This window comes from Ambystoma mexicanum, chromosome 1q (genome assembly GCF_040938575.1).
Source record: "Ambystoma mexicanum isolate Mex_15411 chromosome 1q, UKY_AmexF1_1, whole genome shotgun sequence".
Lineage (NCBI taxonomy): Eukaryota > Metazoa > Chordata > Amphibia > Caudata > Ambystomatidae > Ambystoma > Ambystoma mexicanum.
Window position 1 is genome coordinate 936158468 of NC_090922.1, and position 22503 is coordinate 936180970.

Sequence of the window (22503 nt, forward strand, 5' to 3'; positions counted from 1 at the left end):
CGGTCAATTATAGACCGATCGCACTCTTGGATATACCTGGGAAAATCTTTTGCAGGTTCATTTTACGGGACTTTAACAATTGGGTAAGAACTTGTGACAAGCAAGATCCGCATCAAACAGGGTTTATACCTGGCATCGGAACTTCTATAAAACTGTTATCAATAACAGCTTTAATACAGCATCATAACCTCCTGAAACAACCATTATTTTTTGTGTTCGTCGATTTTAGAGCGGCGTTTGACTCAGTGGTTAGATCAATATTATTTGACAAACTAGCCCGAGAAAAGTGCCCTACATACTTAATTTGATAAGTATGTTACACTCAGAGACCAGCATACGAGTGAGGCTAAATCTACAAGGCTTACTAACCACGAATATTCCAATTTATAGAGGTCTCAGACAAGGCTGCATACTTGCGGCAACTTTGTTTAATTTTTTCATCGCCGATATATGCAAAGCCTTCAAAGAGGTTGTTTCTGATGCCCCGAAATTAGCAGGCAAAGCACTTGCAGCTCTGCTATATGCTGACGATTTGGTACTGATTTCGAAAACTCCCAGTGGCCTTCAAAACCTGCTTGATGCACTTGCCAGATATGTCGCTGAGAATAAGTTAACCGTGAATATGAACAAAACAAAGATAATGGTCTGTAACCCAAATCCAATTGGTACCCTAAACAAGAAACAAAAAGCATCAAGGTGGTGCTTACAAGAGCATACACTAGAGATAGTTCCACAATATACTTATTTAGGAGTTATTATTGATGGAGCAAGTAATAAAGCATTCCTACTAAGCCTCAACCAGAAGCTGAATATGATGATCTCACAAGCCTTAATTATCCAAGCCAAATATGGTAAATTCACTATTACACCTGCCATAACATACTTCAAACAGAAAGTGGTCCCGGCACTACTCTATGGAGCGGAAACAAAATCATGTATAATGGGAAATACATGGTTACGTTTCGAGAGTAAATTTTGGAAACGCATCCTGGGTTTACCAAAATGTGTACCTATGGCTTGGGTTAGGTATGAATTGGGGTTAATATCATTGCATGCACGCTACATCTGGCAAATGATATCATTGTACAGAAAATGTATTTTGGTTTCTGGTAGGCATAAATTGATTAATACCCTTGCTGATTACGTGTTCACAACTAATGATCAATATATGGTGAAATGGCGGCACACTATAATTGAAGCTTTGGCTGAAGCGGATCTTTCCCTTGATGACCTCCTTACAAATCCGGATAGAGCCAAAACTAAGATATTTCAGCATGACTGGTTACGTACGAGGGAGATATGTTTGAAGTATCATGATTTCCCCAAAAATGCGTACCTGCATAAAAGGCATAGTATAGTGGAACCATATCTATTTAGATCACCTTCAACTGATCATAGAAGACAATTTTTAAGAATACGGTTTAATTTATGTGAGACGAGGGATCTGAAAGCTAAAAGGAAAATGATAATGAAGGAAGATAATTTATGCCGCTTCTGTAAAATAAATGATCAACCTGAAACTTTACGGCATCTCCTTACAGAATGTCAAACCCTTAAACAGAAACAGGAGCTCAATTTTAAACCACTGTTATATGAAAACACCCAAATTACAACAGAATCTCTTTGGTGGTTGATTTATTGCAGGCATACCACCCCTCTAAGGCTTGCTACCATTGCTCTTGTGAAGGATTTGAGATTGGATATTGATCAAGAACTGACAGAACCCAAGATATAACCATTATGGTAACCATTAGTGAGGGATATTGAGAGAAGAGTAAGACTAGATGAGTCTTGGTTAACATAGTACAACATGGATAAGCAAATACGTACAAATACTGAGATAAAAGAGTGCACATATTGATACTGATGAATGCCTAGTCAGTTTTTTTATATAGCTGAAATGCTAAGTACATATATACATACCTGTGTTAGAACTCGGTTATGAGTAAATTAAAATTCTCTGAGCAGAATATTAGGAAGTTTGTTAGGATGAAACTGCATGGATAATGATGAGCAAACCTTTAAGAAGTGTACTGATGGTTGGAAGGAGCAAGTAGAGTTGATGTTGGTTGTTTAAGTGATAGAAGATACTGATGCTCTGTTTTACTTTAATGATTGAAATCTGTGCTGTTTATTTTGTTTATTTTGTTTATTTTGTTGTTAAGCCCAGTGGGTGTGTCTTTTTTTCTCCTTTTCTGTTCAGTTTACTGGGTGATACATATGTATAGATATGTATGTATATGTGTACCACTTATATGTATTTTTATGTGTGTATTTTTATGTGTACTTTTTATGTGTACCTTTTTATATGCAATTCTATAATTTTATAAATATGAATGAAGATGGAATATCAATGAAATATTGTAAAGTTGATTCAGTTCAGCTATAACAATAAAAAAAAAAAGATTCAAACTCTAGAATAAATCTAGACGGCTCAGCAATATCGGACACATCCTTAAATGACATCACGCTACCCCAGTGAGAACTAGCCTCCCTGAAACTCCCACAATTTATAGATCCACTAAAATCCTGTACAAGAAATACACTAAAGTTAGAAAGAGTGAGTAGAAATGGCGAAACACTGATCCTCAATTGAACACATTTACTTCGGCTTCTACACGCCATACCCAGTCTAACTACAATAAGAACAAAGGATATCGAATTGGTAGAATTCACCAACCCAGACAAACTCGACTCAATATGGATTGACTGTCGCACTAACAAGATCCTACGAACAATTACAAATCAAACAGATGCCTTCCATGTTCTGGGATTCTACAATTGAATCCAACCAAGATGTGCAATACGAATCATATAACACCACTAGAGAAATATCCGTGTATTCACAAATCACGACATTGAGCAGCTCGTCATCTCCGAACACTACATACAATCAGAGAAACTATACCTACTCTTCTGTTACCGGAGAAGATAGACAGGAGTTTTTAAATCACCAAATGGATCGTCATCCCATCAGGAGAGTAATGAATGACTCCACTAGACACCCGGATTCAACTTATCACAATCAACATTAGCAACCAAGTGGTGACACCCTCACTTTGCTAACTGTTTGTTCATAGAACACGAGAGGCCATCGTCATCTTTATGGACATAATAGATCAGAATTCATAAAAGCAGATGTGATCTGTCTCCAGGAAACATGGCTCCTCCAAAAACCGGTATGTGACGGATTTAATTTATTTATGAATCCAGCGATTTCCAATCAAAAAGGACGTCCTTCTGCAGGCCTATTGACCCTAATTAGGATGGACTCGCAGCTGCAAGAAGTCAAACATGAAATTATTAACCCTTGGATCCAGATCTGCTACAGGAACCATATTCTAAGCCCTCTGATTCCATCAAGCACTCATCCCTACAACACCAATATTTAGGCATGCTTAACGCATACTGGAACCCCCAAAGTATTACAGATGAAATCTTTCTAGATAACTTTTTTACTACAATGGATGAAGCAAAACTTGATTATCCTGGCATTAACTTCATAATTTGTGGGGACCTGAACATACATCTGTTCTCCTAAGCGGGTCAAGAGCTTGATGAATATATTCTAGAAGAGCGTGCTCGAAGATGGTCCAAAGAGATGCTTCACCGAAACATGACGCGCTTCGATGCAATCCATACAAAAACCAAACTCCCAACCATTACATAGTCACGAGATCAGAGCAGCGGGATCATCGACTACATATATCGATCAAGTTCTATACAGTCACCCATCCAATGTGCTGAAAACATCTACGTCGAAGACAGTGATCACTATATTTTAGTAAGAGTATGGTCGACAACAAGCCACAGTTCGACACACCTAGAGCTTCCAGAGCTTGAAACAAATAATGCAAATACTCGACTGAAGTTAACGAAAACACAAATCAAATATCTCCCTGAAATGTTTCACTCCACAAAAATGAAAGATGACAAGAAATTAAATTATGAATGGTTACTTCATAATTTACACCAGAAAACCAATAATAAGAAAACGACCTTGGTACACGAGCACAAGCATGCTTACCATCCCACAATAGCTGCAAGGAAGAAAGAGCTAAGGCAATTGATAAAACAACTTAAAAAGGGCTCTTCTATAACTCAGAATGCTCAAATCAAAAAGCCAAGCAAAAACTCAAAAACTGTTTCAAAAACACCAAGATGATCTTAGAACAACATTACGCAGAGACCATGCTGCGAGCCCTAGGACCGGGTAATACACGAGACATATGGAAGCTTCTAAATCCCCCAAAACAGCAAGGGGATAATCAGATTTCTGAAGTTTCCGAAGCGAATTGGAAACTACATTTTCAACACCTTTACCAACAACGCCCTAATGGAAATGGAAAAGTTCTAGTTTCCTATGACGCCAAATGGATACTCCATTGGACCTTCGTCGATATTACTGAAGTGATCAATAAACAAAATGTCTCAAGAGCCCCAGGGCTGGATGGCCTCACCAACCTAATAAATACAACAAAAACCGTACCTCGCTCATGGCAAAGTGATGTACTGATACCAATTTACAAACAAGGTCCGTCTGAAGAGCCCTCAAGCTACCGACCTATTGCCCTCTTAGATCCACTGGGCAAACTTTTTGCAAATTTATTATTACAGCAGCTCAACAAATGGGCAGTGGGAGCGAAAAGACATGCGATAAGACAGACAGGATTCACAAAGCACCTTGGCACGACGACTAACCTGTTTATCTTGAATCTGATAAAGCAAGAATCATTGAGAGCTAAAACTCAGACGTACGCTGCATTCATTGACCTTCATTTGGCTTTCGACAAAATTAACAGAAATATGCTATGGGCCAAATTAATGAAATGGGGGTGCCCACATAACATCATAGAACCAATAAAGCTACTGTATTCGAACACTGAAATCCGGATCAGGTTATCCAAAGCCGGCCTTGTATCCCAACCCATTAAAGTATGGCATGGGTTGAAACAAGGCTGTCCTTTGGCGGCTGCGCTCTACAATCTCTTCACCTCAGATTTCGAAGATTTGCTAATCTCTCCCCTAATAAACCCTCCAAAATTGAACTCTACAGCGATTCCTACGATTTTATATGCTGATTACATTGTGCTATTCTCAAAGACTCCCAGGGGATTGCAACTTGCGCTGAACAACATTCACAGCTATATGATCACTAATAAGTTAGAAATAAACACCAAAAAAACTAAAGTGATGGCCCTCGCTTCTGAAATCGGTTTTTCAGCTAAAATTAACTCCTTCTTTCTGAATAGAGAAAAAAACGCCCAAATCAAATCATTTAAGTACTTGGGGATGTGGATTAATCAGTCCAAAACTGAAAAACCATGGCAAGCTCACCTAATAACCAAAGTAAGAACATTAGCACGTCAAGGCTTAATTATCCATAAAAAATTTGGAAAGTATTCATTGAAACCGATCATCCTCTTCTGCAAGCAGAAGGCAGCCCCAATCCTCACGTATGGTGGAGAGACTATGATCGACCTCCAGGATGACATATGGAACAAACTAGAACATATCTTCTAGTCAAAAGTTCTTTCGTTACCAAATGCTGTCCCTGCCACACGTATTAGATTCGAACAGGGTTTGCAATCCTTGAACTCCCTAATAAAATGGAAACAACTTGACTTGTTAAGAAAACTTCTGAACAACGACTGTACCCCTGCGTGGAATATAGTACGCACTAACTCAACGAATATCAATGCCGCAGTTCTAACCAAATGGAAAGACTTTGTTCAAGCACAAATGATCGACAATGACATCTCGATGGATACCCTGCTTCATAGGCCACAAAAAGCGAAATTGCAAGTCGCAAAACTTGACTGTATAAGAACTCAAACCATCAAAAATCAGTACAAACTAACGCTGAATTGTACAAACGACATTAGAGCTATAAGCAAACTTTCACTGTATCTCAAATTATTTCTAGACCGCCTAATCAGAGATTTATTTCTTCGCTTAAGATTGAATATTTTACCCACACAACAAATCAATGGGATCCGAAATCCTTCCATGAATCTCAACAAGTCCTGCAGATTTTGTATATAAGAGGCTTCCATTTAAAAAATATACCATCTCTTGATGGAATGTACTGCACTCACAGAAAAACGCATCGCAATTGCGCAGCTATATCTAACTTCCACAAGACTCTTGGACCCAGATGAACGATGGTCGCTTATATTAACTGGAAACAATCGATGAATGATCACTGCTGTGATTCGCTTTTGGATTGAAATTATATCTGAAGTCTAGTTTGATTTTGTCCTCCCGTTTTGAGGATCTCAATGCTCTTAACTTGACTTCTTTTATTTTCTTTTTTTTTTTCTCTTCTTCTTTTTTCCTTTTTCTTTTTATCTTCTTTTCTCCTTCTCTCTTTTATTGCTGTCTTCGTATCTTTTTCAGATGAACATAAATGTAAGGTTTAATTATATAAACCAATGACAATTTAAATAAATTAAAAAAAAAAATCTTTAACTAAAGTGAAGGTTGTGTTTCCTTCACCAGGACAATGACTCCCCACTCCTGGTTTCTTGCTTCTGTCTTATAGTAGAAGTAACTCTTCAATGTTCCATCACAAAGGACCAGGGGAATGACTCCCTTCTCCCGGTCCTTTATAAAAGTTCTGGACAGTGGGCTTTGAGCACTCTTGCTGAAAACCTGGATTGGTGTCTTTAACTACTTCCAGGAAGAAGGAAAGCCCATAGTCTTATTTAGCTTCCATTTACCACTCTGATGAGGAAGATGGTTCCCTTTCCACTCTACTTGGGCAGCAGTACTGGATAGACTACTGCAATGAGGGAATGACTCCCGACACAGTCTGTTTGCTCAGTGGTATTGGATTGGCCACTGCAATGAGAGCGATGCCTCCTATGCGATCTGCTTGGGCAATGGTGTTTGGCTGACCATTGCAATGAGGGAGATGGTTCCCAATACACTCTTATTGGGCAGTGGTGTTTGGCTGACCACTGCAATGAGGGAGATTATTCTGATAAACCCTGCTTGAGCATTGGTATTTGACTGACCACTGTGATGAGGGCGATAACTCCTGATGCAGTCCGGCTCAATGGTATGGTTCGGGTTGTCACCACTGTGACAAGAGAGATAACTCCTGATGCACTCTGTCTCAATGGTATGGTTCGGGTTGTCACCACTGTGACGAGGGAAATAACTCCTGATGCACTTTCGTTCAATGGTATGGTTCGGGTTGTCACTACTGTGACAAGGAAGGTAATTCCTGGCGCACTCTGGCTTCTTCGTTTGGCTTCCCAGATCCCTCCTGGTCTTCCCGCCATTCCCATTACCTTGGGACACAGCTCTGGTTCTTCCTGGGGTTTCAGGTATCTTCCTCTAAGATTTCTGACACCAGAGAGGCTCCATGGTAGACTCCATCTGGTGGTCTCGGGCCGTTTCCAGACCACATGGTACACCTATCTGAGTTTGCGCCACCACCTCAATTTCTTGTTTCTTCTGGGGAGTCGGCTCTTGGGACGTTGTAGCAGCATCCCGTTCTTTGCGGCCTCTGCCTGGAGAAATAGTTTCTCTGTGTCTCTGGTCCACCCAGTTTGGATCTGCTGGGCAGGACTTGTGTGCTGCTGGCTTCAGCATTCTACTTCAGTCTCCCTTGTCCAGGTTATTCACCTGATTCTCTCTTCTTGTAGTCATTTGTCACTTTTAATCCCTGACAGCTGGTTCCTCAGCCAGCTGACAGTTTAAATCAGTTTTCTTTGCCCGTGAAAAGTTCATCAAGTCTTTCCTTGCTATCAATGGAATGATATTCATATTTCTTGATAGCCCCTCGTCCCTGTACTTAAGTGGTTTTCCAGGTTGTTGCTCCACATGTTTCACTCACTCTTCTTCGGCCCAAAACTACCAATAATGGGTATTGCAGTCACATTACCATAACAGATGGTATTACTGTCAATTGAGGAGGAGGGAGCAGACAACAAGGGTAAGGCGTTGTGGGGTGACGTGTTTTGTGACCTGGTATTGTCTGGGTGTTTTCCCAAATGGCCGTCCTTATTCCCAAGAGGGGAATCCCTCCTTATAAGGTCCTCCTGCACATTACTACCCCTATGGGGATTATTGGGTAGCAGCCTCATCACTCTAGGCTCATCAGGAAGGTCTCCCCATTGGGGAGAAGTGATGAGACCTGGAGAATCATCACAGGGGCCACAGCCATACAGTCACAAAAATGGAAGGAACTATTTAGGTCCCAAGGCTACAGAATGTCAGAAGCCAAGTTCACCAAACTGGAGATTGTGGAAGACTTGGCAGGACCTCACATGTTAGCCAAGAGGACTCATACTGAAAGATAACAGAGTTAAGTACCATCGGTCCTGATTGACAGTCATATACCTTATACACAAAGGACATCAAGGTGGGAAAAGGTGTCGTTCCGGGACCTGAAGAGTATAGTGGAAGTTGCTGTTCAAAGTTGTTCTACTTCTTGTACCAGTGTGAGCATGAATTTTGTCATTATTTGAAGAGATGTTTGCCACTCATGGTCTTCTGGAGAAGTACTGACTGAAAATGGCCTCCTTCTTAAGGATAGACATTCTTGCGCTCACTGGGAATTAGTCATCATAGAATAATTCCCGACTGACGGTGGGCGAAGGGCAAAGCAGAAAGATTCCTTCAAATGATTAGAAAGACTTTCAGAATTGCAAAACCTCAAGGAAAGAACTTGTAAAGTGTGCTATATGAGTACTGCAGAAAGCAGCAAACATCAACAAGTAGGCCCTGATGAAGCACTTATGAAGGACTATGCCAAAAGTGCCAGAGAGACCTATTCCCAATTTAAAAAGGTGAATGTAGTAGCCAAGCCACTAGCCACCACACACTATACCTTCACAGCCAGAAGTGGGGACAGAAGTGAGAAGGAAGTGTTCCATGGTGACTGCATAGATAGGAACACAGTCAAGAAAATCTTACGTGCAAGAACTTTAGAGGATCAAGCTAAATACAAATTCTGTGGCATGTACCAGGAGAATGAGAATGGCAAAACAGGACATTTGACACCACCACCACATGAAGACAATGAAGAGGAAAGTGAACACGCTGGCCAACAACTTGCATTTGCCAGTAGGAGCACAGCAGGCTGTGGCGAGTCAGACGAAGGACACAGACTCTCAGGTGACATGTGCAGGATGATTTATTAAAGTAAGAATCGTAAGTGCCCTAACAGACTTTACCACTATGTAAAATAACCAAGACTCGAATAATGACTCCCTTCTCCTTAGGATACTTCTAGTATCAATCTGTATATTAGTATAAAATCCTAAAATATCCTCTTGTTACTTCTTTGATCAGTCTCTGTAACTCTTCCAATGGACTTGTAAACTTTCCTCTTCCTTTAGGAATCTCTTTGCTACATCGCTGACAACCTTTCCCCTCTTGATTGCAGGCCTCAATATATCCTTGACGATAATCATTACTTAGGACTATTATCCCCCTTGGTTTATTGCAGTTCAGTTCACATTCGTCTTTTTGACCTGGTATTTGTTGTACTACTTGTGCTTTTTCCCGAGGTATTATCATCACTGGTTTTCTCTCTCTTCATTCACCCTTTCAATTGTTTGTGTTTTGGGTTATCGTACTTTAAATTTATTCCAGACTCTTTTCGCTTTTCCATGTTATAGCAATTAAGGGTTCTTCTCTCTATTTATTCAGCTTTTAAACAGTTTCCTCTTTCTTGTTCTCACTCTTTGGAGTATCTTGGTTCAAGATTAACCTTGTTTAATAATTAGTACTGAGACGAGTTGGCTCTATAACATAACTTAACGATTCCCTTAGCAAGGCCACCCATGACTTCGGTACTCCCGGTTATCTTTCTCTTCCAGGGAGAACGTCATCTGGAGTAGGGTTCCTCTGAATCCTTCTCACTTGCTGCGACCACCAGTGCTTTTCTCTCATCAGCGTTTGTTTTCTCTCTGTCTCTCGTCTCCTCTTGGTTTCTCACTTCATCTTGGAGTTCTGATGTTCGAATGGGGAACCAGAAAACTTATGGTTGCTCCCATATGATGGTCTTGGTAGAGTTGGTTGCACCTATGGTCCACCACGGACACTTCTCCATGGCCCTGCCACCATCCATTATCTGGCACTTTCCCTGCTGGATTTTCACGTTGCTGCTCCGTGCAGTCGAGCGAGTTTGAAACTCGCAGGCTCTCTGATTCCTGCCTCCTGCAGTTGTTACGCTGCTCGAAGTCCTACCGGGCCAACGTGTGTCTTTCTCAGTCTCTCTCTCCCTCCCTCTCTTCTGGTTCACTGTAGTTACGTTAATAAACGTACTCGCCTCAGTCAATTGGCTATTTTCATTTAAAGGGACATAGTCCTTTTCAGTATGATAACGGCATCTCTGCAGAGTTTCTTCATCGCAGTCTTTATGTAAAGAGGTTTCTGGTATTTGAGAGCACCCCTTGATGTGTGTAGCTTTCGGGAGTTCCTCACGGGAACGGGAGTCCTTGTCCCCTAAGGGGGAGTATCTCCCAGTGAGGTCCTGCTTGCCTCTATTGCAGAGCAGGCTCACCTCCCTAGCCTCACAGGAAGGGGCTCCCACTTGGGAAGAAGGGACACATTCCCTCGATTCGTCACAAGGACCAGAGTGCAACTCACAGGGAGGCACCTGAAAAATCTACTGAGGCTTCAAAATACCCAAAGAGACCTAAGCAGGCTAAACCCCATTGCGTTAAGGATGATGTAATGTATAGGTAATTTGCACCACAGAACCTCAGTCTGTGAGCCATTGTGTTGGACAGATAACTTAGTTAAAATGGCCATAATGATATGTTTATTTTGTTATCTATTTTTGGGATGTTACGTTTACACAGGTATGTGGGAAGTGTGAATGCAGTAAAAGGAGCTGGCACAAGCATGCACTGCCAGACGTTCCATCCTGAAACCAGAGTGGGTTCTTGCTCCATGTGAGTAATTTGTCTCATGCAGCACATGAATGAGGAGTCTGCAAGGTCCCCCCCACTCCAACAGTACCACCATTTAATAGAGCAATAACACACGATCCAGTGGGCCTGTGATATGAGCAACCTGATTGGCTGGCCCCTCCACACCGGGTGCTAATAGAGCTTATGTTCAGTGTGAGAAACTAGAGGGTGTTCTCACTCCTATTCCCTATGGATCCTCTGCGCAGGTGGCCAGGGAAAGGCCATCACTCTTGGATCCTGACCCTGGGGGGGGTCAAGCGAGGGAGGATCACCTGGGTGGAGGGTCTGTGGTAACTGGGAGTGTGATGCCCTTGGGAGGGACACAGTGTCTCCCTTTCCCTAATAAAGACCAAACCAAGCCATCTCCCATCTTTATGGGGTATTATAAAACAACTTCCCTGAATCATTCACACAGGACTACAAAAAGTACTGGGACGAAGAAGAGGTCAGGCATGTCCCCTCAATGATGATCAGGCAGGGCTAATTGGGAACTCGCACCTGAAGTCTGTTACATCATTGTCAATGGTCTCCCAATAGAAACCTTACGAACCAACGAACAGTAAACACTTGTTAACTCATGAAAGCTGAATGAATACTTTCTTACGGAGTGGTTGCATGCAAACGAAAGTATGCTATCGAAAATCTCCAACTGATGAGACCACTTTAAAGGCAAATGAGAATTACAATACTTAATGAACTGATCGAGGATAACCAAGTTACTTACCTTAAAACCTTTACACATTATGGCGTTGCCGAACGGCAGTGATTACTCAAACCATAAAACCTGCACCATTTTTGAATACCGCATTGAATAACGAATTGAATTAAAATAACAAAGCTATTTACCTTAAAACCTTTTGACGTTACAGAGGTGCCGAACCGTAGAGACGATTCAAATTATAAAACTGCAACATTTTGAATACTGTATTAAAGGAAAGCTTTTACTTATGAAGGCAAAGAGAGAAGGGTTGCTTTCTCAATATAATTAAATACATCAGATGATCATTTCTAAAGTGAAAGAAACTTTACATGGCAAGCAACTTTCAACTATGGTATTTCTACAGAACCATTCAATATAACTATAAAGAGGCCAATGAATTATGAACTACAAAGGGAATCAAAGGCCAGCAAACTCAATGGGCCTCATTACAAGTATGGCGGTAAGGCAACAACGGCGCCCGTATCACTACTGGCACCGTTGCTACCGTACCACCATACTAGGAGTTCTGCTCGCGGGTGCCCTTGCAGCCACCAGGTTTTACCAGGTGGCCGTACCAGCCCCCACGAGCAGAACTTAATGGTAGCAGCGGTACCGTTAATGATGGTACCGTTGCTACCACCCTCCCCATTCCCATTGAGCCCTATGGGGCTCAAATGGGAATGGAGAATATTTTTTTACCGGTGCCCAGAAAAGAGCAATTACCAGGTCCGGCAAGGTCGTAATGACCCGGTAATTGCCCTTTCCTGGGCGCCGGATAAAAATCAATACTGGCGGCAGCCGTGCCTGTGTTACAGGCACGGCTTGCGCCAGCCTCGTAATGAGGCCCAATATGCATTATTTCTCAAAGTGAAGGGAACTTTGGGAAATTAACTTTAAAAAATGCAATTCAAATGATTTATCAATTCCAACCAAAACCTTTGTGATATACAGACCAGCAATATACAAAGGGCCCCAGGGTGGCATAGAACATTAAAGAAATTGGGAAACATCCTTGTATGAAAATATCACTGAAGTTGGAATTGTTCATTTGTCTTGAGGACGGAGCCTCAGGATGCTTTGTGTTTTGAACTGTGTTTTGGAAACTTGGGGAAGGGAACCCCGAGTACTACTGAAACATATATCACTTTGGAACTCAAGGCAATCTTAAGAAATGTTCTAAGAACTGCTTTATACTTGGGGAAGGAAACTCAAAGAACGCTTCAAGCTGAACCAAGTTTTGAACTTTATACAGAACCCTATTTTGTTGGTTACTGAGATTGATATACTTTGTATAAGACTAGTTGTGAGGGCAAGATAGTCATTTTTCCATCCTGATATTTAAGCTAATAAAAGAGTTTGTGTTGAGCTTTGAATCTGTTATCTGTGGCTTACTCCAAGATGCCCTCACATCAGGGAAGCAGCTTCTGAATGAAGGGTCCTCTACTAGATGGGGGAATGTTCCTTTGTTAATTCCACCAATTATTTCCCTGGGTGTTCTCATTTTACTGTGTGGTTTTCCTTTAGTGACCTAGCTCTCTCTCTCTCTCTCTCTCTCTCTCTCTCTCTCTCTCTCTCTCTCTCTCTCTCTCTCTCTCTTTCTCTCTTTCTCTCTTTCTCTCTTTCTCTCTTTCTCTCTTTCTTTCTCTCTCCCTCCCTCTCTCTCCTTCTCTCTCCCCCTTTATCCCCTCTCCCGCTCCATTCATATTCTAAACTCTGATAGAGTTGATTTAGGGAACCATTCATTTATATTTTGTTTTGATTGTTTGTTATATTTTGATGTAGGAAAACAGTATCCATCGATTTGTACCGCTGAATATTCCTGCTGAAAGTTCAGACCGTTAGATCCATGAACCTACAAATCCTTGGGCACAGAGGTTATCATTACAAGAGAGAAGAAATTCTCACCTTGGGCCTACAGTTCGCAGGTGTGATAAAAACTAATTGCAAAGAGAACAAACCTTTACACAGTTGGCTAATTCGTGAGTAATCAATGCAGTTCTCTTCCCCATTGCTGCAAAGTCTTAGAGCTTACCCCAGCATTTAAATATAATGGGCCTTCAGCTTATTTCAATCCTGTGCCTGGGACAGGCGTGCAGCATTCAAAAGGTGAAGTATGACCAGGAAGCCTACTTCATACATATACTGTTTACACTATCTTCTATGGTGTCACACATGACCACCACAAGGAAGACCATAGGTAGTGTGATTCATGTCATGTCTTTGATTCTGGTCAAGATCTGCAACCAGAATATCTGTGTTTTGGGGCACAGATGCCACATGTGTGCCAAACTGACCTTGAAACCACATGCACCCCCAACATTGCAGGAACTAACCAAGTAAATCTGTGTTTGCTTATGGGCAGTCAGGTGCTATTTTAGAAAGGGATTGTATGTATTTTCATTGATTGAAGTGCACTTTGACAACCTATGGGCACATTCCCAATTATGGCTGCCAAAGCTGTCGAAATGTCGTTCTCTAATTCCTCCCCCTTTTTGCATGTATTCTAGACAATGTATTTAGCTGTCCTTTTCATCAATTTGTACAGATAGAATATTGTATTCCGTGCCATCACTTCTCTTATGCCATTCCATACTTGCTAAATCGCTGATGCACCTTTCCTATTTTCCCTACCCTTGATCCAGAAATAGTTGTGCGTAGGGGTTTCACTCCACTTAAGGTAGGGCAAACCTGGCTATATATAATGTTCGAATGTGACTTGGGTTACACTGGGGTTCCACTGTGGTTCCATTTGGGCTGACTTAATTTCCAGAGGCCATCTTTCTCCAGATTAAAAAACTATCTTGAGACACCCCAGGAAAATAAATCTGTATTACAAAGTGCATGTGGTAAGGGGACAGGAAATGGTTGAGCTCCTACCTATCCTGTTACTTTGTCCCACTTGGCTCAAGGTCACCGTAGCTGCCTTTTGGAGTCCATTCAGATGTAAGTTGATTTGATTTTGGTAAGGATAAAAGCCTCTCTGGACAGTATAATTACAGTCACTCTCATGCCCTCTCTTGTCTTTAATCTTGGGTATCCAGTGAGAAGTTGTAAGTAACCAGTTAATTGGTATTTTCTAATATTGGGGACTTCCAACCCACCTGTAATAGGTGCTGCAAGCAATACTTTACTTATATAGTACGATTGGAATTGTTCTATTCCAGTTGAAAAAAACAAATTGCACCAAATGCTTACATGCCATACTAATCTGAAGTGGTTGAAATATTTGGGAGGATTTTCAGTATCATGGTCATCTTTGCTGCTTGAATTTTGTCAAGCTTATACACTCCATTGTTTAGGTCTTTTGTCAAGTCTGTCCTAAGTGTCAAGACGTACTAGTATATTGTATTTTGGGGAAAGCATAAGATTTATGCCTGGATATTTACATTTATTGTAATCCCATTAAATACAAATTGGAGATGATGTGCTCTGATCATTGCTTGTGTTTTGGATATTTGTATTTCATATTTGTATTTATTGATAAATATAGTGCTTTCACCTGTGGGATGTATTGACCCACTCGGCTATGCTATGCGGCATCACCCTACCAGTTATGGGGAAAGAAATAGCAACAATGGCGGCAAAACCCTTGTGCACGCCAAAAACCTACAAAAACCTACAAAACCCTTGCGCTTCAGCACACAAAAACAAGGATGTACAACCAACCACCCATGGTACATGTGTGGGGGAATAGAGCACACCCTGTAGAAATGTGCCAGTGGACTCCATGACCAGCAAACAGAGTGCAGAGAGAAAAGCAGCACTTTGCAAGCGAAACCCCAAAATGTGCCTACAGAAGACATTTGCTTTTTGCCAAAAAACTCCAAAATGCCCATAACACAACACCTTTCAAGATTCACAATCTTGCCTGGTGCTAAAATTCATGTATCAAATGAAGCATTGTGAAACATGCAAAGTCTGTGAACTGACAGCCTATGCCAAAATCTGGGTGCAGTACCCGGGGATACCTGAATGACAGCTGTCAGATGAGTACTGATGATACTTTAAAAGTGACCTAAAACTAAAAGGTCTGCTGGATTAGCAAACATAAACAGGATTGTTGCTAAAAAGGAATACAGATTTTAGTTGTGTTTTTTCTCAAAGATTTTACGGCCAAGAAATAAATATATTTATGTTTGATGCAACAAATATGGTTTTGGCTGGATTAAAAAGTTAATTAGCCTGGCTGAGCTACAAGAACTGGAAAAGCAGGTTTTTCTCTCAGAAGGAGGGCCTTCCTCTCAGCAGAAACTCACTGCGAGATGTTAATTGCGGGGTTAGAACAGAATCTTGTCTACAGAGAGCGAAGGAACAATGAAAAGCTTTTCAGCTCAGGAAGCAGAGGTGTGAAGGCAGTCGTAAACTGTAACGCTCACCTGACTCCCACGCAGGCGCTGGCCTGGTTTGGATTGCTGTGGCCTCTTCTAGGGTGATGCGCAGGACTCGGAAGATGGAATGGACCGGACCCCCAAATCTGGCTTGTCTGGCTCGTAAAAATATCCTTCTGTGTGTGAAAAGGGAGTATTAACAATCTGCGGGATAATGCGTAGGCCTCCCACTCCCCTTCTCACCCTCCACGAATCCCTTCTGCGATTCCCTGTGAAGTCTCACCTTAGGGTCTGAAAGGACGAGCTCTCCATCTTGCTTCTGATGCAGGGGCGCGTTGTTATCCAGTTACTTCACTGGATCTCGGATTGGTGAGAGTTCAAGTTCGCTTGACTTTTCCGGTAAGGTATCGTAAGAATTCTGTTGCAAGTTCAAGCTTTAAATAACCATTGTCTGTTTTCTCTATTTCAGGTGCTGAATGAAGATTCCGAGTTAGGGAATGGAACCGTCGAAGGAAAATTCTGGTGAGTTTTTGATGAGTGGTTCCTCTAGTGTTCTTGCATTAATGCACTAATGCTTGTGTCTTTTTCCCCTTAGGGGCCGGGGTTAGGAAATGCTGAAGATATGGCTCCGACCCGAAGTGAGAAGAGGTGTCCCAATAAATATCAGGTAAGTCTTTGATGAGCGTTCCGCTAATGTCCTTGCATTCGCTCACTAATGCTAATGTCTTTTTCCCCTTAGGGGCCGGGGTTCGGAAATGCCGAAGAAACGGCGCCGACCCGAAGTGAAGAGGGATTGACCCAACAGGTAAGTCTTATGGTGGAAATTAAGCCTTTCTTATTCTCTTCCCTAGCTCACCTTTGTTCTTGTCTTTTTCTCCTTTAGGCGCTGAAATGCGGCGGAAGATTCAGATGGTCGCTGATGGGCAAGAAGGCGCCTAGTAAAGGTGAGTGGAATGCTGCGCTGCAGCGAGCTATGCGATGTGCTTTTAAAAATGAATGTCTTCCCTTTAGGATCGTCGGCAAGATGACTCTGGAATGCGGATTAAGCAGGTAATGTCTCTTCTTTCTCCTGTTCTCCTCTCTTCTCCCTTTACAGGTGTTCCAGGATGCTGTCGGGCGTGGCTGGAGTCCGGATGCAGGAGCAGACACGGTGAGCGTCCAGCTGCTAGGTGCAGAACAACGCGAAGCGTGAGTTGCTGCTTGGGCGTGTCTTAAATAGCCTTCAAAGTAGTTCCAAGTATGTATTCTTCCTCTAAGGTGTGTATTCTTCCTCCAGCCACACCCGTGTGGTAAAGTAGTCCCATAGGTAAAATAGTCCTATTTAGGCCTCTAGGTGGCCTGGATGTTGCAGCACGGTCTGCATCAGGTAAGTTCACACCAAGCACTTCTTAACACAAAGTCATCCTTTATGAACCTGGCGCCTATGGCGCCTGGACTGTTGTCCAACATGAGCCTGGCGCCAAAGGCGCCAGGACTGATTCCAAAGGGCCCCTACCTTGGGCCGCTGGGACTTCCCTCGGGAACATGATGTCTGCCTCTGGGGTTGCTGGGCCCGGTCTGGCTCCTTGGGGGTAGGCATCATGACATAAACTCTCTTGGAAGGAGCTTCCCCCAAGGAGGGGGATGTACTGGACTCCCAGGAGAGACAAAGGGGTGGAGCCAAGTGACCATCTGCTGTTAAGAATGAACAATGAACAATTTTTAAAAGACTCATAACTTGTTATTCAAAGAGGTGAAAAATATAAAAAGGACAGAGTTGTTAATTTAATTTTTGGAGCCACGTGTGAAGAGGCGGTAAAACTGTGTGACACGTTCTGGACAGGAATGGCAGTATATGTGGTTTTATGCAAAATTTATTAATGTTAGAATTGTGAACATTTACACGCACATTCCTATGTGAAACACACACATTCGTGGAAGTTGCCTAAAATTTGGAAATTATGTTCATAGCGAAAAGGACAAAATTCTGTAGAAAGTTGAGACAAGATCCCACAGCTACAGAGTTTTGAGGAATAGCTGCTGGATAAAGTATGGCATCTTTGTGTGTGATTTGTATAAAGGTGACCAATGTAGAAATGTACATTTAGTATCAAATCCGATTTTTGAGACCAGTGGCTAAAGGGAGGTCTCTGAGGATTGTAAAGCAAATCATAAAATGTGACATCATCCGGCCTTGATCCAATCACTCAAATTGCAACGCGCAGATGAAGTGTGGTCCCATCCCAGCTCACAGGGGCAAGCTTAGCTAAATCAGCCCATACACCCCCTTTGTGATGTAATTTTAATGCATAAATAGAGACAGCTGACAACACATAGGGACTCACAGATCCAATCCCTTTCCTGATCCCGCGAATCACTCTGATCCTACATCCAGCTGTAATATTCTTCCAGATCCAGATGCCAAAACTCTTGCCAGCAATAGAGAGCTATTGATTTCCAGCAAGGCCCAAATCCTCAAATTTATTCTCTCTACCCAGTAAAGCGCTGGGTGGTGGGAGAAGGCTTTTTGAACGAGTATCCTGTCATCCTCTGGCTTGCCACCACTAGGCTTGCCCGAGGGACTCGCCATCCAGCTGATTCAAATACCCACAGACTAGGAGGGCAGATCCTGTGCCAATCTGGTGACTAGCCTAGATGATCCAGTACCAGGCCTGATGTGCTGTCTTTCATAGACCAGACCCAACCCAATGACCAGAGCTGACGGTCCCATTTAAATGTTTATAGTATTAATAGGAAGCACTGTGGCCCATAGTATATTTACTTTGCCTGATCCCTATCTCAACCCATCCTGTCTTTCATTCAGAACCAGTATTGTTAGAACCATCTTTGTGCTGGCCCTTTTCTCATCTGAAGAAGTCGAGTTTCCTTAGCAGGCGGGTCACCCTGATCAAGTGACTGTAAGATCCCTGTGTGGTATCCGCTTTTTCATAGTCATCCTCTAGTGTAAGCAAACCCATTTGTCATATTCAAAAGTGTATTTCTGTTTTCCATTCTCGTGCCTATTTTACAAAAATGACCTTTACTAAAACCACTATAACTCCCTCAGTTTTTGTGATAGAAATGAAATTTCAACTTTTACTTGTACCTAACATCCATAGCTATCCACAGAAGCACTGTAATTCTCCCTCCCGTTATCATGAATATCGTGCAATGAAAAGTTTGCCGCAATGTTAAAAATCTGAAAGGTATACACGTGCGAAATAGCTCTAAACGGCTTCCGACTTGGACTTTAAGATTTCAAATGTTTTCTTTGGACTAAATCATTGCTTGTGATTGTGTGCAACTGTTCAAAGCGGCTCCCATAAGAATTTATAACAATTTAAGTATTTTTGACGACATTCTGTGTTTTTGTCCAGTCAATTCTAAAGACATTTGTAAAAGGCACGCTGACAGCTGAAAAGTCAATTCCGTTTTTCTCTTTTGTTTTATCGGGCGAAGGTGGGACTGATATTCTGTTTAATTTGTGCTATTCCTGAATACCTGCTCTCTCCTCCTATCTCTTTACATTGCCTATTGGGGGTTGAGGGGTGTAGAAAAAGAACATTTGTGAATCATCAGCATAGAAATGACAATAGTACCCAAACTGATTGTTTCCAATTGATCGTATGGTAAATCTGTCCGAAATTCGGCCAGTACCATTCAATCGTTTGGAAACGATCAGATTGGGTAATCCAGACCAAACATAGGGAGCAGGGGTTGCAGGGTTTCCCCCTGTGTTTGGTAGTGATGGATCTACCCACGTAGGAGGGATGGATCTCATGCTGCAGGGTCAGAAGATGAGTTGACGCCAAACAGGTAAGTAGTGGGTGGGTGGGGGAATGTATTGGAGGCCATGGGGGGTTTATGTTTGGGCAGATTTGGCTTTTGCAATATTGTCTTTGCGGCCAAATTGACCACGGTCAATTCGGCCATGAACAATTGTGCCACGGCCAAATCGTATACATCCGAAGTGACAGGATAAGTTAAAAGATGAAATGTGTAAGAAAAGAGGAATCGTATGAAAGGGAAACAAGAGGGGGGTGAGAACAGAGCATTGGGGAACTTCATGTAGGTGGAGGGGGGAAGTAAGACGACCAGCCGAAGACACAGAATACGAGCAACCAGAGAGGTAGGACTCAAACCAGGTAAGTACTGAACCTGAGATACGAAGATCGGAGAGGATAATCAGAAAGGTGGGGTGCTTGATGTTGTCAAAGGCAGCTGAGAGGTCCAAAAGATTCACTATAGAAGAAAGCTTATTATGGTGTCCAGAGAGAAGTAAGTCACAGACATGCAGAAGAGCGGTTTGGGATATGTTTAGCCTCCTTGATTTCCTGTAATTCATTGATAATCATGGTACCTCTTGAAGTTCTCGTATTGCCCAGGGGAGAGGAAGTTGCATGCTTTTGAAAAACAATTCAAAGGATTTCATCTGAATATAGTGCTATTTCATGTGATTTATGCAGTTTCCAATATCCCTATCTATGAGCATTTTGCCTCACTATATGTAGAATTAATTGCATGGTTCACACAAGAATCAGGGGGGAAAGTGCACATCCTTGGTGTATTGATCTTAATAGTGAAACCTTTTTGGTTGGATTCTTATTGATCTTAATATTCAAACGAAGTAGGCTGAAATAAGCTAAGATTATTTTTCAAAACTAGGGCGATAGCCAAATGTACCAAATATTCTGCCTACAAAGTTCCAGTCTAGTCTATTGTGTTAAAAGCTTTGTTTGTAACAATGGTGAGGAGTGAGAATGGATCTTTCTACCTATTGGACAACTCTGATATTAATGATGACCCTCTTGATATTCTTACAGATGTTCTGAACATTGAGGAACAGAGCTTGATCTGAAGAAATCAATTTTGCAACTCTTTGGCCTATTGCCCGCTTCAAATGGGGATTGTTGCATATCAGTAAAATATTTCTCAATTTTACAGTCAGTAATCTCTTAATCTTTTAAATAAGCTCTACTTAATTGTCGCAGCATTTTTTCTATCCTCAGGTTCTGTGAAAAAGCCTTAAGTGCATCCCAGACCAGATAATTGATACATTCAGCATCCAGAGCTCCTCCATAGATTACCCCAAGTCTCTAAAGACATCTGAGTAGTTCAACATTGGGATCTGCGTGTCAATAGATATGTAATGGAAAAGATCAAAGGGCATGATCAGAAATTAACAATAGGTAGTATTCCACTTTGCAGTATACCGAGTGCCCATTTACTATGCATGAGCCATTAATCTAATCTGGAATATGGCACAATGGGCATTGAAAAGAATGTAAACTCTCTTCTTGAAGGGTTCAAACATCTCCAAACATCAGTCATACCTAATCCATGCAATTGATCCATTAATGTCTTTGCAAATCTAAAGCATCTCATAGACAAGGAAGGAGATCTATGCAGAGTGTTGAACCCCTAATCTTGTCATGGGGAGAAAACCTTCAAGTGGTTTGAGTAAAGGTCGATGACAGTGGAGGGTTTATGTGCCAGTGGAGCATATACTTTAAGTAGTGCCACAGTATGACCAGACCACCCCTGGTTCCTTATTTCATTCTAGTTAATGAAAGCTACAGATTCTGTGAATAATATTGCCACCCCAGAGCACTGAGATGTGCGAGGAGCATAATAATTCTTTCCTACCCATCCCAGGCATGATCCCTGTCGACAATGTAAAGTATTATTTCCTGTAGAATTGCAGAGTCTACCATGCATAGCTTTAGTTGTTTAAGATGGTTATATATTTTTATAGGGTTTCTCAACCCCTTTACATTCCATGAATAAAATGTAACCATGTAACTGGTTATGTCTGGTCACAATCGCCATATCCATTGCTGTTCCAAAAGAAGCAAGAAATATGAGCCATATAAGGAGACTGGAACCAAGCGCAACATGCAAATCAATATGCACCCATAATTCACCATAATGCAAAAGATCAAATAAAGACACATCTATACCTGTTATTCATCTAAACATATAACTCTCTTCGACAAATCATTTTATCACAGACTTATTACCAGTGCAATGGTTAGTGTAATGCGTACATGTAAACAAAACACAAAACAATGCAACCGGCATATAAATTCAGTCCCACCCTGGGACAGAAAAGTCAGCACCACGAACCTCAGAAGAGGGAAGCAGGCCACACAAACCTCAAGATCATTGGGATATATATGAAGTATTGTAGTCGCTGAAGGTTTTAATAATAGGTAGTGGCTTACGGGCTGGCAAGTCTTAAAGGTTTAGATTCTAGGCTTTTCGGGATCTGCTTGATGAACTTCCTGTCAGGTTCTGGGTCGGATGAACACGTGAAACTATCAGAGGACCGAACCGAGGTTTAGGTCTCATCTGTGTCTTGGTATCAGTTTCAAGGGGAGAAGTCTTAGTCTGGTGTTTTCTTTCTGTGGAGCGCGAATCGTGCAGAAATGGGTGACTGTCTCTGCACGCCACCTTACCTGATGAATGTAAAACCAGACAGGGAAACACCAAGCCAGCCACCAACCAGGAAAAACCCACATGTGAAAAAACCTGATCCGGAACTAATAAGTGGCAGTGCAGC

General features: G+C 41.9%; 1 protein-coding gene across 7 annotated transcripts in view; it reads right to left on the minus strand.

The window, feature by feature from the left end:
- The window catches only part of DNASE2B (deoxyribonuclease 2 beta), a 534491-nt gene that overhangs the window by 93711 nt on the left and 418277 nt on the right, over positions 1–22503 (minus strand). The gene's annotated exons all lie outside the window — the stretch shown is intronic.